This window comes from Procambarus clarkii, chromosome 71, assembly GCF_040958095.1.
Source record: "Procambarus clarkii isolate CNS0578487 chromosome 71, FALCON_Pclarkii_2.0, whole genome shotgun sequence".
Classification (NCBI taxonomy): domain Eukaryota; kingdom Metazoa; phylum Arthropoda; class Malacostraca; order Decapoda; family Cambaridae; genus Procambarus; species Procambarus clarkii.
The window spans coordinates 29579578-29595490 of NC_091220.1; the positions used below are offsets into that span (position 1 = coordinate 29579578).

General features: G+C 44.1%; 1 non-coding gene across 1 annotated transcript; it reads right to left on the reverse strand.

Annotated features, from left to right (window-relative positions):
• Positions 1–7616: 7616 nt before the first annotated feature.
• LOC138356351 (5S ribosomal RNA) lies at positions 7617–7735 on the reverse strand. Its single transcript, XR_011224379.1, has one exon. It is a non-coding gene; the product is annotated as a 5S ribosomal RNA (ribosomal RNA).
• Between the last annotated feature and the right edge of the window lie 8178 nt (positions 7736–15913).

Genomic DNA, 15913 nt, shown 5'->3' on the forward strand with positions numbered 1-15913 from the left:
AAGAAGGCTGCGGCTGCTGCTGCTGTGGTGGCCACCACCAGGAAACCTCGCGTCCAGGTTGCTCACCCGAAAACTAGTCAAATGGTTCTAGCCGCGGTCGCAGCACTCAAAGACCGTAAGGGCTCGTCTCTACAAGCAATCAAGAAGTACGTTGTTGCCAACAACAAAGTCGAGGCTGCCAAGATCGCCATTTACATCCGAAGATTTCTCAAGAAAGCAGTGGCTGACGGCATTCTTGTTCAGACCAAGGGAAGTGGAGCTAGTGGATCATTCAAGCTGGCCGTAGCAGAGAAGAGGGCCGTTCTAACTCCCAAGAAAGCCACCACAACCAAGAAACCATCTACAGCAGCAAAGAAGGCCGTGGTAACTCCCAAGAAAGCCGCCACAAGCAACAAACCACCTACAGCCTTGAAAAAGAAGCAGCAGCAGCAGCTTGTTGTTGGGAACAAAAAGCCCAAAATAAAGAGAGCTTCAAAATCTCCCAAACCACCCAAGGCAAAGAAAGCTGTCAAGAAAACAACAAAGGCAAAATAAACGACGACATGCAAGCAGCATGAATACACATGACAATAAACATCCAGGCCTCCCCCCTCAGTGGAGGGGCCTCATATGATTCCAAAAAGAGTTTAGTTTTGTAGACAAATAAATCATTACTTTTGGGGTAGATTTACTCTGTATATTATATATATATATATATATATATATATATATATATATATATATATATATATATATATATATTATATATATATACACACATACATGGGTGAGGTGATATGGTACCAAAGTTTTGGGTGAGGTGATTGACATTTACACAAGATAAAACACGAACCAATGGGAATAAAAACATAAGAATGGAAGTAACTGCAGAAGGCCTATTGGCCCATAACACAAGCACTTCCTCTTGATGCTTCTATATTGGTTCGGAGTCTTGAAGCTATAATATATATATATATATATATATATATATATATATATATATATATATATATATATATATATATATATATATATATATATATATATATATATATATATATATATATGCACACAAAACTAAATAGTCTTGTTAGACAAATTGCCCCTATTAGAGGCAAGTTGACTAACAAGCCGAATGACTGCAATTGTTTTGAATTTGAGTTAAATCTAACATAGAAATGTAATCAAACCTAACCTAACCTATGCTAACCCAAGCTAAGCTAACCTAACCTAACCTAAGCTAACCCAAGCTAAGCTAAGCTAACCTAACCTAACCTAGCTAAGCTAACCTAACCTAACCTAACCCAGCAATTCATGATCTTAATATAATACTGTTAATTGGATAAACCAATTTGGAAAGAAATGTTCGAAAATAACAAAATTAACTGTGCTTGTTAGGAAAATTGGGCCTTGCATACTTGTCCCAATAGTGTGGTTCTCGCTTTTAGGTACGACATAAACGTATACCTAAGTTGAGAGAGAAAAAGATTCGCACTCAAACATGCATATCGATTGCCAGTCCTGAATTCTGGGTAGATATTCGTGTCCTCCCTTTTCATTTACCATCATTTGGATACTATCAAAACAGCTCTGAGAAGGATAAAATGAATAAAACGGGTAGCTCACTCATGTAAAAAGGAAGAGTTGGGAAAGATCTCTCTCTCTCTCTCTCTCTCTCTCTCTCTCCCTCACCCCCCCCCCCCCCACCCACCACCAATGATCCTGCTCTGCTAGTATATAACGGAACAAACCTTCCCCCCCCCCCCCCACCCCTCCCTCCCCAATCAGAGTCCCTTTAAGCATGCGAGGATAAAAAATAGATTTCATAAGACCCAATGTGCTAGCTGATATCAAAACAATTTATGTTATCGTCTATTAAGCCCTTCAGTAAAAAAGTATAGGGACCTAATTAGGTCCCGTTTTGAGGTGGTGGTGGGTGGAATCGATGGATTAGCCAAGCTCTTATCCGCCGAATCCGTAGAGGGTACGACCCTGGCGCTTCAGAGCGTACACCACGTCCATGGCAGTGACGGTCTTCCTCTTGGCGTGTTCCGTGTAGGTTACAGCATCACGGATGACGTTCTCGAGGAACACCTTCAGGACGCCACGGGTCTCTTCGTAGATGAGACCCGAAATACGCTTCACGCCGCCACGACGAGCTAAGCGACGAATAGCGGGCTTGGTGATGCCCTGGATGTTGTCACGTAGCACCTTACGATGACGCTTGGCGCCACCCTTTCCGAGTCCCTTGCCTCCCTTGCCGCGTCCAGTCATGGTGTTGAAGTTGTGTGAATAATAAAATTTCGGCACGATTTCCCCAGACTATATCCCGTCAAGCGGACGTACTTGTAGCATGGCAACTCCTAACTCCTGCCTGTCCTTACTTTATGCTTGTACTCGAGCAGAAACACGGCTTTCTCACAACGCTTTCAAAACTGCAGTTGCCTACTCGTCTGTTTCACGTCTCTGTGAAATGACTTTTGCACAAATCCAAAAAATAGAGCAAAATCAGCGATAATAGTGTTTGAGGTGAGCTGCCTGTTGGCTGCAGCCAGAGGAAGGAGGGGAGGGGCAACGGGGTGACGTAGGCGAGTCGAGCAGCCAATGGCGCTCGAGCAAGCGCCTCGAGACGGCGTATATAAGCAAAAATTTTTCGGCGCCGGCCATCACAAACCACAGTTGTTCACCATGGCTCGCACCAAGCAGACTGCTCGCAAGTCCACGGGAGGCAAGGCTCCTCGTAAGCAGCTGGCCACCAAGGCAGCACGCAAGTCTGCTCCTGCCACAGGGGGCGTGAAGAAGCCTCACCGTTACAGGCCCGGAACGGTCGCCCTGCGTGAGATCCGTCGTTACCAGAAGAGCACAGAGTTGCTCATCAGGAAACTTCCCTTCCAGCGTCTGGTGCGCGAGATTGCCCAGGACTTCAAGACCGATCTTCGCTTCCAGTCGTCTGCCGTCATGGCTTTACAGGAGGCATCCGAGGCTTACCTGGTCGGTCTCTTCGAGGACACTAACCTCTGTGCCATCCACGCCAAGCGTGTCACCATCATGCCAAAGGACATTCAGCTTGCTCGCCGTATCCGTGGAGAGCGTGCATAAGCTAAAACGACCACCCTAGTATACACCAAACTCGGCCCTTCTCAGGGCCAAAATATCCTTCTAAGGAGATTTCAGACATTCCTAGCATCAGTCATATGAATTAACCTTCATCTATACATATAATAAATAAATAAATACAATAATTTAGGTGTCATACATACACTGTACACGTGATATCAATAAATCAAGTCATTTGTAGTACAACCTGTCCTCTTACAAACAAAACGCCGTCGCTTTTCATTCTTATGCACTGCCAAGGATCCTTCCCCCCCCCCCCCCCTCCAAAAAAAAAAAAAAAAAATTGTCATACTGTACTAGAAATAAAAGCAGCTTGTATAAGTGACATACTGTCCTGTCCTGTTTTATTCTGTTTTTGGTCCTCTGGCTTAATCTGTTAAGTTAGGAGATGACATTTTAAATTAACCGTTTTCTTGACATTTTCAAACCTTAAGAGGGTGGCCTGCATAGTAATCCTAATGTGGAACATAACAATGAATCTCTAATCTCTAGAAAAAAGATACCGAGTGTTTATATGTGTGTTGAGAGAGAGAGAGAGAGAGAGAGAGAGAGAGAGAGAGAGAGAGAGAGAGAGAGAGAGAGAGAGAGAGAGAGAGAGAGAGAGAGAGAGAGAGAGAGAGAGAGAGAGACATGCAGAGACAGAGACAGAGACAGAGACAGACAGACAGACAGACAGAGACTGAGAGAGAGAAACACACACAGACAGTTTCATAAATATTCTCATTTTATAGCTATTTGCTTTCAGTGACAGAGGTTTTTGTTATAATAGTATTGGTGTCTAACACTCACAATCTCTTTAGAAATTAAAGTGTGGCTCCAATGGAGCCGAGTTTGTTGGTTTGAGGCCAAGCCACCACCACAGGGCAGTAAGTAAGCCGTTTACTTGGAGGAGGTGTACTTGGTGACGGCCTTAGTGCCCTCAGAGACGGCGTGCTTGGCCAGTTCTCCGGGCAACAGGAGCCTTACAGCCGTCTGGATCTCCCGACTGGTAATGGTGGAACGCTTGTTGTAGTGGGCCAGGCGAGAAGCCTCGGCGGCGATGCGCTCGAAGATGTCGTTCACGAACGAGTTCATGATCGACATGGCTTTGGAAGAGATACCAGTGTCGGGGTGGACCTGCTTCAGCACTTTGTAGATGTAGATGCTGTAGCTCTCCTTCCTCCTGCGCTTCTTTTTCTTATCGCCCTTGGCAATGGCCTTCTGGGCCTTTCCGGCCTTCTTGGCAGCCTTTCCAGATGCCTTGGGTGGCATGATGATGCTCGTGCTGGCTGGCGTTGCGATACAATAATGAACTTTTGCGCGAGTCGAGCTTTCCTTTTATATCCCGCTCGCGACTCAGCTCAGAGCGGGTCGCGTGGCGGAGCGCGCTGATTGGTCAGTGGCGGACTCCCTTGATCCTGAGCGGGGTATATAACACGAAGCTCGATCTGCGGGCCGGCATAAAACACCACAAACCCACAACAGCAGCAGCAATGTCAGGACGCGGCAAGGGAGGCAAAGTGAAGGGCAAGTCAAAGTCTCGCTCCAGCAGGGCCGGACTTCAGTTCCCCGTGGGCAGAATTCACCGTCTGCTGCGTAAAGGCAACTACGCCGAACGCGTCGGTGCTGGCGCTCCTGTCTACCTGGCAGCCGTCATGGAATACCTCGCTGCCGAAGTTCTGGAGCTCGCCGGTAACGCCGCACGTGACAACAAGAAGACCCGTATCATCCCACGTCACTTGCAGTTGGCCATCCGCAACGACGAAGAACTCAACAAACTTCTGTCTGGCGTAACCATTGCACAGGGAGGTGTTCTTCCAAACATTCAGGCAGTTCTTTTGCCAAAGAAGACAGAGAAGAAGTAAGCACTTCTGCCACCCACCACGACAAATACCATAACCAGGCTCCATCCGGAGCCACACACACTTTAATAGAGAGATTCAAGTAGACAATCAACTTTCAAACATTAATAATAACATTTATATTGATTTCATTTGGAATGTGTACATAACAAACAAACAAAACAAAATTATAGGGGATATTCAGCATCACTTGGAATATTAACCAATCATATAAATCCAATATATATTTTATATTTTACTTTAAGCGAGGAATTCATATTCTATCAATTTTTAATCATACAAATGAACAAAAGCAATTCTTCACTAGACGTAATGAATGAATAAATGATCAAGGTTTTAATGTGTTTCATGAATAAATATATATATATATATATATATATATATATATATATATATATATATATATATATATATATATATATATATATATATATAATATAATATAATATAATATATTATAATACTTGTGAACCAGAATATGTTTGAGCAGCAGCGATCGTGCCATTGGCCGAAGTGCAACAATTCAAATAATTTAAAGGGCCTGCTCGGGTATATAAGAGAGGCTGGGAGACTGGGGCCGGTGGTGGGTGATGGGTGATGAGTGATGGTGTGGTGTGGTGTGGTGTTGTTAAGAGTTGATTTACGGCCAGCCAGCCAGCTGCAGCCAAGGCAGGGCAGGGCAAGGCAAGGCAAGGCAAGGCAAGGCAAGGCAAGGCAAGGCAAGGCAAGGCAAGGCAAGCAGGCAAGGCAAGGCAAGGCAAGGACAGGACAGGCAAGGCAAGGCAAGCAGGCGGGCGGGCGGGGCGGGCGGGCGGGCAGCCAGCCAGCCAGCCAGCCAGCCAGCCAGCAGGCAGGCAGGCAGGCAGGCAGGCAGGCAGGCAGGCAGGCAGGCAGGCAGGCAGGCAGGCAGGCAGGCAGGCAGGCAGCCAGCCAGCCAGCCAGCCAGCCAGCCAGCCAGCCAGCAGGCAGCCAGCCAGCCAGCCAGCCAGCCAGCCAGCCAGCCAGCCAGGCAGCCAGCAGGCAGCCAGCCAGCCAGCCACTCCCACTTTGTATTTATATGCATTCAATTTATATTCAAACATTATATATGTTAAGGGCCTAGTTTTAGTGTTTATTTTAAAAATGACAAACATCGAGTCGTTTTACCAGTCCTTTAGCGTTAACGGTGATGCATTTTAAAACTGAACAGAAATCACCTTTTCTGGATATATCAAATATCGAATCCGCTTAATGTGCCTACAATTCAATCATTCAAAAAATACATAATTTACATCATGCCTTTTCATAGAACAGACAATAAGATTTGAGACAATAAGAACTTTAGTTTTATAACTAAAGTTGCACAATTATACCAACTCTATGGTGGCTGGGTGGTAAGGTGTGTGGCTGGTGTTTTGGAAGTCGCGAGTTCAAACGACCCAATGGGAGTACTTTTTTTTTTTTTTATGCCATACAATCTTCCTAGTACTATTATGTAGGTGTGTGTGTGTGTGTTTTTATTCATTCTTTGGTTTTATAGATGACATACATATTGACTCCTTTTACCGGTCCTTAATTAGGCTCTGGGGAAGCAATGGTGGTGGTGGTGGTGCATTTAAAACTAAACCAAAAATCACCAGTTCTGGACGCGTCAAATATCATATCCGCTTAATGTGTCTACAACCTAATTACTTAAAACTACACTATTTAATTCATTCATATCATGTGCATATTGGTCATTATGCTCATACAACCGACATAACAATTTATTTTCATTATTAGAATCATACATTTCATCAAGTAATACAGATACAAAGAGATTTTCTTTCTGAGAAGACCGTTAGTATTGGCTGGCTGGCAGGCAGGCAGGCAGGCAGGCAGGCATTTGAGGGTTATTATTTCGCCTGTTGATTGGGGGGAGGGTTGATGTGTTAGGGGGTTTTCGGTTAGGTGTGGTGGTGGTGATTGGTGGTGATTGGTGGTGGTGGTGATTGGTGGTGAGTAGTGGTGAGTAGTGGTGGTGGTGGTGGTGGTGGTGGTGGTGGTGGTAGTAGTAGGTGGGAGGGGGGGGGGGGGGGGGAAGGGGAATGATGGTCTGTGGATTCCTTCTCCGTACCCCTTACATATAAGCAAAAACATGCCTTCCTGTGGGTATAGAAACATTAACACAAATTATATCAGTAACTGATATTGTAGCCTTTTAAACAGAAAAGATTTGTACATACAAATACTTTTAAATTATCATTTATTTGTGGAAATGGCATTTACGTCATTAAATTGATACCTCAGCATCAAGTGTCCTGCAGTGGTCCAGTGGTAAAGTGTATATAAGTGATGCGTATTCTTGGAGTTGCGAGTTCAAACCCGGATTAAGCTATATATATATATATATATATATATATATATATATATATATATATATATATATATATATATATATATATATATATATATATATATATATATATACAACATGTTTTGTTTTGGTTGTTTGTTTTTGTATAAAGCCTCACACACTATATTAAGCGAGTTTGTTTTAAACATGACATACATATTAATTCATTTTACCAGGCCTTATTCCACACAACTCCGTGAATTTCCCGTGGAGCCAGCCAGCCAGCCAGCCAGCCAGCCAGCCAGCCAGCCAGCCATTCAAACAAAAACAAACGAAACAAAACAAAACAAAACAAAAAACATTATTGCCAACAGCATTTGGTGTTCCCAGGCGGTCACCCATCCAAGTACTAACCAAACCCAACGTTGCTTAACTTCGCTGATCGGACGAGAAGCGGTGTTCTCAACGTGGTATGGCCGTTGGCATGAGACTGCCTACACATTGTGGCTAATAACCAACTCTTTTTAGTCATCACGGCAGGATACGGACCTTCTTGTGGTGTCTTAATGGTAATTGTATCCTAACATATTTTTGTCTCCTTGGCATGGATATTTAACATCGTTTATTCAGTCTTGGGTTTATGTTCTTTCGCCATTTACAGACATTTTACATCTACCTACTTCCTCAGCCTACCCTGCCAATTTCTAATGAATTTGTGGATTTTCTTTTGTAATACATACATGTGTGTGCTCATCTGCTCTTCAGTTTTTATGATATTTGTCTCATCTGTCCTGCTTTATGATACTTTTACAAAGAACATGAACAAATGCTTCTATTTTAGAGAAGATATGGGATCCAGGTTTCGGAGCCGTAAAACCAACCGTCGTGATTGGTGGACGAGTTGCCAGGTTGCAGCTTCTGTACCGTGCCGGCACATAAATAGGTTCGGCTCAAGCGGCGGCAGCATCATTCCCCCGTGACTGTCTGAGCGTCTCTCATCACCTTGGTTATCTCATCATCATCATGGTAGAAGCAAAGCCTACCAAGAAGGCTGCGGCTGCTGCTGCTGTGGTGGCCACCACCAGGAAACCTCGCGTCCAGGTTGCTCACCCGAAAACTAGTCAAATGGTTCTAGCCGCGGTCGCAGCACTCAAAGACCGTAAGGGCTCGTCTCTACAAGCAATCAAGAAGTACGTTGTTGCCAACAACAAAGTCGAGGCTGCCAAGATCGCCATTTACATCCGAAGATTTCTCAAGAAAGCAGTGGCTGACGGCATTCTTGTTCAGACCAAGGGAAGTGGAGCTAGTGGATCATTCAAGCTGGCCGTAGCAGAGAAGAGGGCCGTTCTAACTCCCAAGAAAGCCACCACAACCAAGAAACCATCTACAGCAGCAAAGAAGGCCGTGGTAACTCCCAAGAAAGCCGCCACAAGCAACAAACCACCTACAGCCTTGAAAAAGAAGCAGCAGCAGCAGCTTGTTGTTGGGAACAAAAAGCCCAAAATAAAGAGAGCTTCAAAATCTCCCAAACCACCCAAGGCAAAGAAAGCTGTCAAGAAAACAACAAAGGCAAAATAAACGACGACATGCAAGCAGCATGAATACACATGACAATAAACATCCAGGCCTCCCCCCTCAGTGGAGGGGCCTCATATGATTCCAAAAAGAGTTTAGTTTTGTAGACAAATAAATCATTACTTTTGGGGTAGATTTACTCTGTATATTATATATATATATATATATATATATATATATATATATATATATATATATATATATATATATATATATATATATATATATATATATACACACATACATGGGTGAGGTGATATGGTACCAAAGTTTTGGGTGAGGTGATTGACATTTACACAAGATAAAACACGAACCAATGGGAATAAAAACATAAGAATGGAAGTAACTGCAGAAGGCCTATTGGCCCATAACACAAGCACTTCCTCTTGATGCTTCTATATTGGTTCGGAGTCTTGAAGCTATAATATAATATATATATATATATATATATATATATATATATATATATATATATATATATATATATATATATATATATATATATATATATATATATATATATATATATGCACACAAAACTAAATAGTCTTGTTAGACAAATTGCCCCTATTAGAGGCAAGTTGACTAACAAGCCGAATGACTGCAATTGTTTTGAATTTGAGTTAAATCTAACATAGAAATGTAATCAAACCTAACCTAACCTATGCTAACCCAAGCTAAGCTAACCTAACCTAACCTAAGCTAACCAAGCTAAGCTAAGCTAACCTAACCTACTAAGCTACTAACCTAACCTAACCCAGCAATTCATGATCTTAATATAATACTGTTAATTGGATAAACCAATTTGGAAAGAAATGTTCGAAAATAACAAAATTAACTGTGCTTGTTAGGAAAATTGGGCCTTGCATACTTGTCCCAATAGTGTGGTTCTCGCTTTTAGGTACGACATAAACGTATACCTAAGTTGAGAGAGAAAAAGATTCGCACTCAAACATGCATATCGATTGCCAGTCCTGAATTCTGGGTAGATATTCGTGTCCTCCCTTTTCATTTACCATCATTTGGATACTATCAAAACAGCTCTGAGAAGGATAAAATGAATAAAACGGGTAGCTCACTCATGTAAAAAGGAAGAGTTGGGAAAGATCTCTCTCTCTCTCTCTCTCTCTCTCCCTCACCCCCCCCCCCCCCACCACCACCAATGATCCTGCTCTGCTAGTATATAACGGAACAAACCTTCCCCCCCCCCCCCACCCCTCCCTCCCCAATCAGAGTCCCTTTAAGCATGCGAGGATAAAAAATAGATTTCATAAGACCCAATGTGCTAGCTGATATCAAAACAATTTATGTTATCGTCTATTAAGCCCTTCAGTAAAAAAGTATAGGGACCTAATTAGGTCCCGTTTTGAGGTGGTGGTGGGTGGAATCGATGGATTAGCCAAGCTCTTATCCGCCGAATCCGTAGAGGGTACGACCCTGGCGCTTCAGAGCGTACACCACGTCCATGGCAGTGACGGTCTTCCTCTTGGCGTGTTCCGTGTAGGTTACAGCATCACGGATGACGTTCTCGAGGAACACCTTCAGGACGCCACGGGTCTCTTCGTAGATGAGACCCGAAATACGCTTCACGCCGCCACGACGAGCTAAGCGACGAATAGCGGGCTTGGTGATGCCCTGGATGTTGTCACGTAGCACCTTACGATGACGCTTGGCGCCACCCTTTCCGAGTCCCTTGCCTCCCTTGCCGCGTCCAGTCATGGTGTTGAAGTTGTGTGAATAATAAAATTTCGGCACGATTTCCCCAGACTATATCCCGTCAAGCGGACGTACTTGTAGCATGGCAACTCCTAACTCCTGCCTGTCCTTACTTTATGCTTGTACTCGAGCAGAAACACGGCTTTCTCACAACGCTTTCAAAACTGCAGTTGCCTACTCGTCTGTTTCACGTCTCTGTGAAATGACTTTTGCACAAATCCAAAAAATAGAGCAAAATCAGCGATAATAGTGTTTGAGGTGAGCTGCCTGTTGGCTGCAGCCAGAGGAAGGAGGGGAGGGGCAACGGGGTGACGTAGGCGAGTCGAGCAGCCAATGGCGCTCGAGCAAGCGCCTCGAGACGGCGTATATAAGCAAAAATTTTTCGGCGCCGGCCATCACAAACCACAGTTGTTCACCATGGCTCGCACCAAGCAGACTGCTCGCAAGTCCACGGGAGGCAAGGCTCCTCGTAAGCAGCTGGCCACCAAGGCAGCACGCAAGTCTGCTCCTGCCACAGGGGGCGTGAAGAAGCCTCACCGTTACAGGCCCGGAACGGTCGCCCTGCGTGAGATCCGTCGTTACCAGAAGAGCACAGAGTTGCTCATCAGGAAACTTCCCTTCCAGCGTCTGGTGCGCGAGATTGCCCAGGACTTCAAGACCGATCTTCGCTTCCAGTCGTCTGCCGTCATGGCTTTACAGGAGGCATCCGAGGCTTACCTGGTCGGTCTCTTCGAGGACACTAACCTCTGTGCCATCCACGCCAAGCGTGTCACCATCATGCCAAAGGACATTCAGCTTGCTCGCCGTATCCGTGGAGAGCGTGCATAAGCTAAAACGACCACCCTAGTATACACCAAACTCGGCCCTTCTCAGGGCCAAAATATCCTTCTAAGGAGATTTCAGACATTCCTAGCATCAGTCATATGAATTAACCTTCATCTATACATATAATAAATAAATAAATACAATAATTTAGGTGTCATACATACACTGTACACGTGATATCAATAAATCAAGTCATTTGTAGTACAACCTGTCCTCTTACAAACAAAACGCCGTCGCTTTTCATTCTTATGCACTGCCAAGGATCCTCCCCCCCCCCCCCCCCTCCAAAAAAAAAAAAAAAAAAATTGTCATACTGTACTAGAAATAAAAGCAGCTTGTATAAGTGACATACTGTCCTGTCCTGTTTTATTCTGTTTTTGGTCCTCTGGCTTAATCTGTTAAGTTAGGAGATGACATTTTAAATTAACCGTTTTCTTGACATTTTCAAACCTTAAGAGGGTGGCCTGCATAGTAATCCTAATGTGGAACATAACAATGAATCTCTAATCTCTAGAAAAAAGATACCGAGTGTTTATATGTGTGTTGAGAGAGAGAGAGAGAGAGAGAGAGAGAGAGAGAGAGAGAGAGAGAGAGAGAGAGAGAGAGAGAGAGAGAGAGAGAGAGAGAGAGAGAGAGAGAGAGAGAGACATGCAGAGACAGAGACAGAGACAGAGACAGACAGACAGACAGACAGACAGAGACTGAGAGAGAGAAACACACACAGACAGTTTCATAAATATTCTCATTTTATAGCTATTTGCTTTCAGTGACAGAGGTTTTTGTTATAATAGTATTGGTGTCTAACACTCACAATCTCTTTAGAAATTAAAGTGTGGCTCCAATGGAGCCGAGTTTGTTGGTTTGAGGCCAAGCCACCACCACAGGGCAGTAAGTAAGCCGTTTACTTGGAGGAGGTGTACTTGGTGACGGCCTTAGTGCCCTCAGAGACGGCGTGCTTGGCCAGTTCTCCGGGCAACAGGAGCCTTACAGCCGTCTGGATCTCCCGACTGGTAATGGTGGAACGCTTGTTGTAGTGGGCCAGGCGAGAAGCCTCGGCGGCGATGCGCTCGAAGATGTCGTTCACGAACGAGTTCATGATCGACATGGCTTTGGAAGAGATACCAGTGTCGGGGTGGACCTGCTTCAGCACTTTGTAGATGTAGATGCTGTAGCTCTCCTTCCTCCTGCGCTTCTTTTTCTTATCGCCCTTGGCAATGGCCTTCTGGGCCTTTCCGGCCTTCTTGGCAGCCTTTCCAGATGCCTTGGGTGGCATGATGATGCTCGTGCTGGCTGGCGTTGCGATACAATAATGAACTTTTGCGCGAGTCGAGCTTTCCTTTTATATCCCGCTCGCGACTCAGCTCAGAGCGGGTCGCGTGGCGGAGCGCGCTGATTGGTCAGTGGCGGACTCCCTTGATCCTGAGCGGGGTATATAACACGAAGCTCGATCTGCGGGCCGGCATAAAACACCACAAACCCACAACAGCAGCAGCAATGTCAGGACGCGGCAAGGGAGGCAAAGTGAAGGGCAAGTCAAAGTCTCGCTCCAGCAGGGCCGGACTTCAGTTCCCCGTGGGCAGAATTCACCGTCTGCTGCGTAAAGGCAACTACGCCGAACGCGTCGGTGCTGGCGCTCCTGTCTACCTGGCAGCCGTCATGGAATACCTCGCTGCCGAAGTTCTGGAGCTCGCCGGTAACGCCGCACGTGACAACAAGAAGACCCGTATCATCCCACGTCACTTGCAGTTGGCCATCCGCAACGACGAAGAACTCAACAAACTTCTGTCTGGCGTAACCATTGCACAGGGAGGTGTTCTTCCAAACATTCAGGCAGTTCTTTTGCCAAAGAAGACAGAGAAGAAGTAAGCACTTCTGCCACCCACCACGACAAATACCATAACCAGGCTCCATCCGGAGCCACACACACTTTAATAGAGAGATTCAAGTAGACAATCAACTTTCAAACATTAATAATAACATTTATATTGATTTCATTTGGAATGTGTACATAACAAACAAACAAACAAAACAAAATTATAGGGGATATTCAGCATCACTTGGAATATTAACCAATCATATAAATCCAATATATATTTTATATTTTACTTTAAGCGAGGAATTCATATTCTATCAATTTTTAATCATACAAATGAACAAAAGCAATTCTTCACTAGACGTAATGAATGAATAAATGATCAAGGTTTTAATGTGTTTCATGAATAAATATATATATATATATATATATATATATATATATATATATATATATATATATATATATATATATATATATATATATATATATAATATAATATAATATAATATATTATAATACTTGTGAACCAGAATATGTTTGAGCAGCAGCGATCGTGCCATTGGCCGAAGTGCAACAATTCAAATAATTTAAAGGGCCTGCTCGGGTATATAAGAGAGGCTGGGAGACTGGGGCCGGTGGTGGGTGATGGGTGATGAGTGATGGTGTGGTGTGGTGTGGTGTTGTTAAGAGTTGATTTACGGCCAGCCAGCCAGCTGCAGCCAAGGCAGGGCAGGGCAAGGCAAGGCAAGGCAAGGCAAGGCAAGGCAAGGCAAGGCAAGGCAAGGCAAGGCAAGGACAGGACAGGCAAGGCAAGGCAAGGACAGGACAGGCAAGGCAAGGCAAGCAGGCGGGCGGGCAGGCGGGCGGGCGGGCGGGCAGCCAGCCAGCCAGCCAGCCAGCCAGCCAGGCAGGCAGGCAGGCAGGCAGGCAGGCAGGCAGGCAGGCAGGCAGGCAGGCAGGCAGGCAGGCAGGCAGGCAGGCAGGCAGCCAGCCAGCCAGCCAGCCAGCCAGCCAGCCAGCCAGGCAGGCAGCAGCCAGCCAGCCAGCCAGCCAGCCAGCCAGCCAGCCAGGCAGGCCAGCAGCCAGCCAGCCAGCCAGCCACTCCCACTTTGTATTTATATGCATTCAATTTATATTCAAACATTATATATGTTAAGGGCCTAGTTTTAGTGTTTATTTTAAAAATGACAAACATCGAGTCGTTTTACCAGTCCTTTAGCGTTAACGGTGATGCATTTTAAAACTGAACAGAAATCACCTTTTCTGGATATATCAAATATCGAATCCGCTTAATGTGCCTACAATTCAATCATTCAAAAAATACATAATTTACATCATGCCTTTTCATAGAACAGACAATAAGATTTGAGACAATAAGAACTTTAGTTTTATAACTAAAGTTGCACAATTATACCAACTCTATGGTGGCTGGGTGGTAAGGTGTGTGGCTGGTGTTTTGGAAGTCGCGAGTTCAAACGACCCAATGGGAGTACTTTTTTTTTTTTTATGCCATACAATCTTCCTAGTACTATTATGTAGGTGTGTGTGTGTGTGTTTTTATTCATTCTTTGGTTTTATAGATGACATACATATTGACTCCTTTTACCGGTCCTTAATTAGGCTCTGGGGAAGCAATGGTGGTGGTGGTGGTGCATTTAAAACTAAACCAAAAATCACCAGTTCTGGACGCGTCAAATATCATATCCGCTTAATGTGTCTACAACCTAATTACTTAAAACTACACTATTTAATTCATTCATATCATGTGCATATTGGTCATTATGCTCATACAACCGACATAACAATTTATTTTCATTATTAGAATCATACATTTCATCAAGTAATACAGATACAAAGAGATTTTCTTTCTGAGAAGACCGTTAGTATTGGCTGGCTGGCAGGCAGGCAGGCAGGCAGGCAGGCATTTGAGGGTTATTATTTCGCCTGTTGATTGGGGGGAGGGTTGATGTGTTAGGGGGTTTTCGGTTAGGTGTGGTGGTGGTGATTGGTGGTGATTGGTGGTGGTGGTGATTGGTGGTGAGTAGTGGTGAGTAGTGGTGGTGGTGGTGGTGGTGGTGGTGGTGGTGGTAGTAGTAGGTGGGAGGGGGGGGGGGGGGGAAGGGGAATGATGGTCTGTGGATTCCTTCTCCGTACCCCTTACATATAAGCAAAAACATGCCTTCCTGTGGGTATAGAAACATTAACACAAATTATATCAGTAACTGATATTGTAGCCTTTTAAACAGAAAAGATTTGTACATACAAATACTTTTAAATTATCATTTATTTGTGGAAATGGCATTTACGTCATTAAATTGATACCTCAGCATCAAGTGTCCTGCAGTGGTCCAGTGGTAAAGTGTATATAAGTGATGCGTATTCTTGGAGTTGCGAGTTCAAACCCGGATTAAGCTATATATATATATATATATATATATATATATATATATATATATATATATATATATATATATATATATATATATATATATATATATATATATATACAACATGTTTTGTTTTGGTTGTTTGTTTTTGTATAAAGCCTCACACACTATATTAAGCGAGTTTGTTTTAAACATGACATACATATTAATTCATTTTACCAGGCCTTATTCCACACAACTCCGTGAATTTCCCGTGGAGCCAGCCAGCCAGCCAGCCAGCCAGCCAGCCAGCCATTCAAACAAAAACAAACGAAACAAAACAAAACAAAACAAAAAACATTAT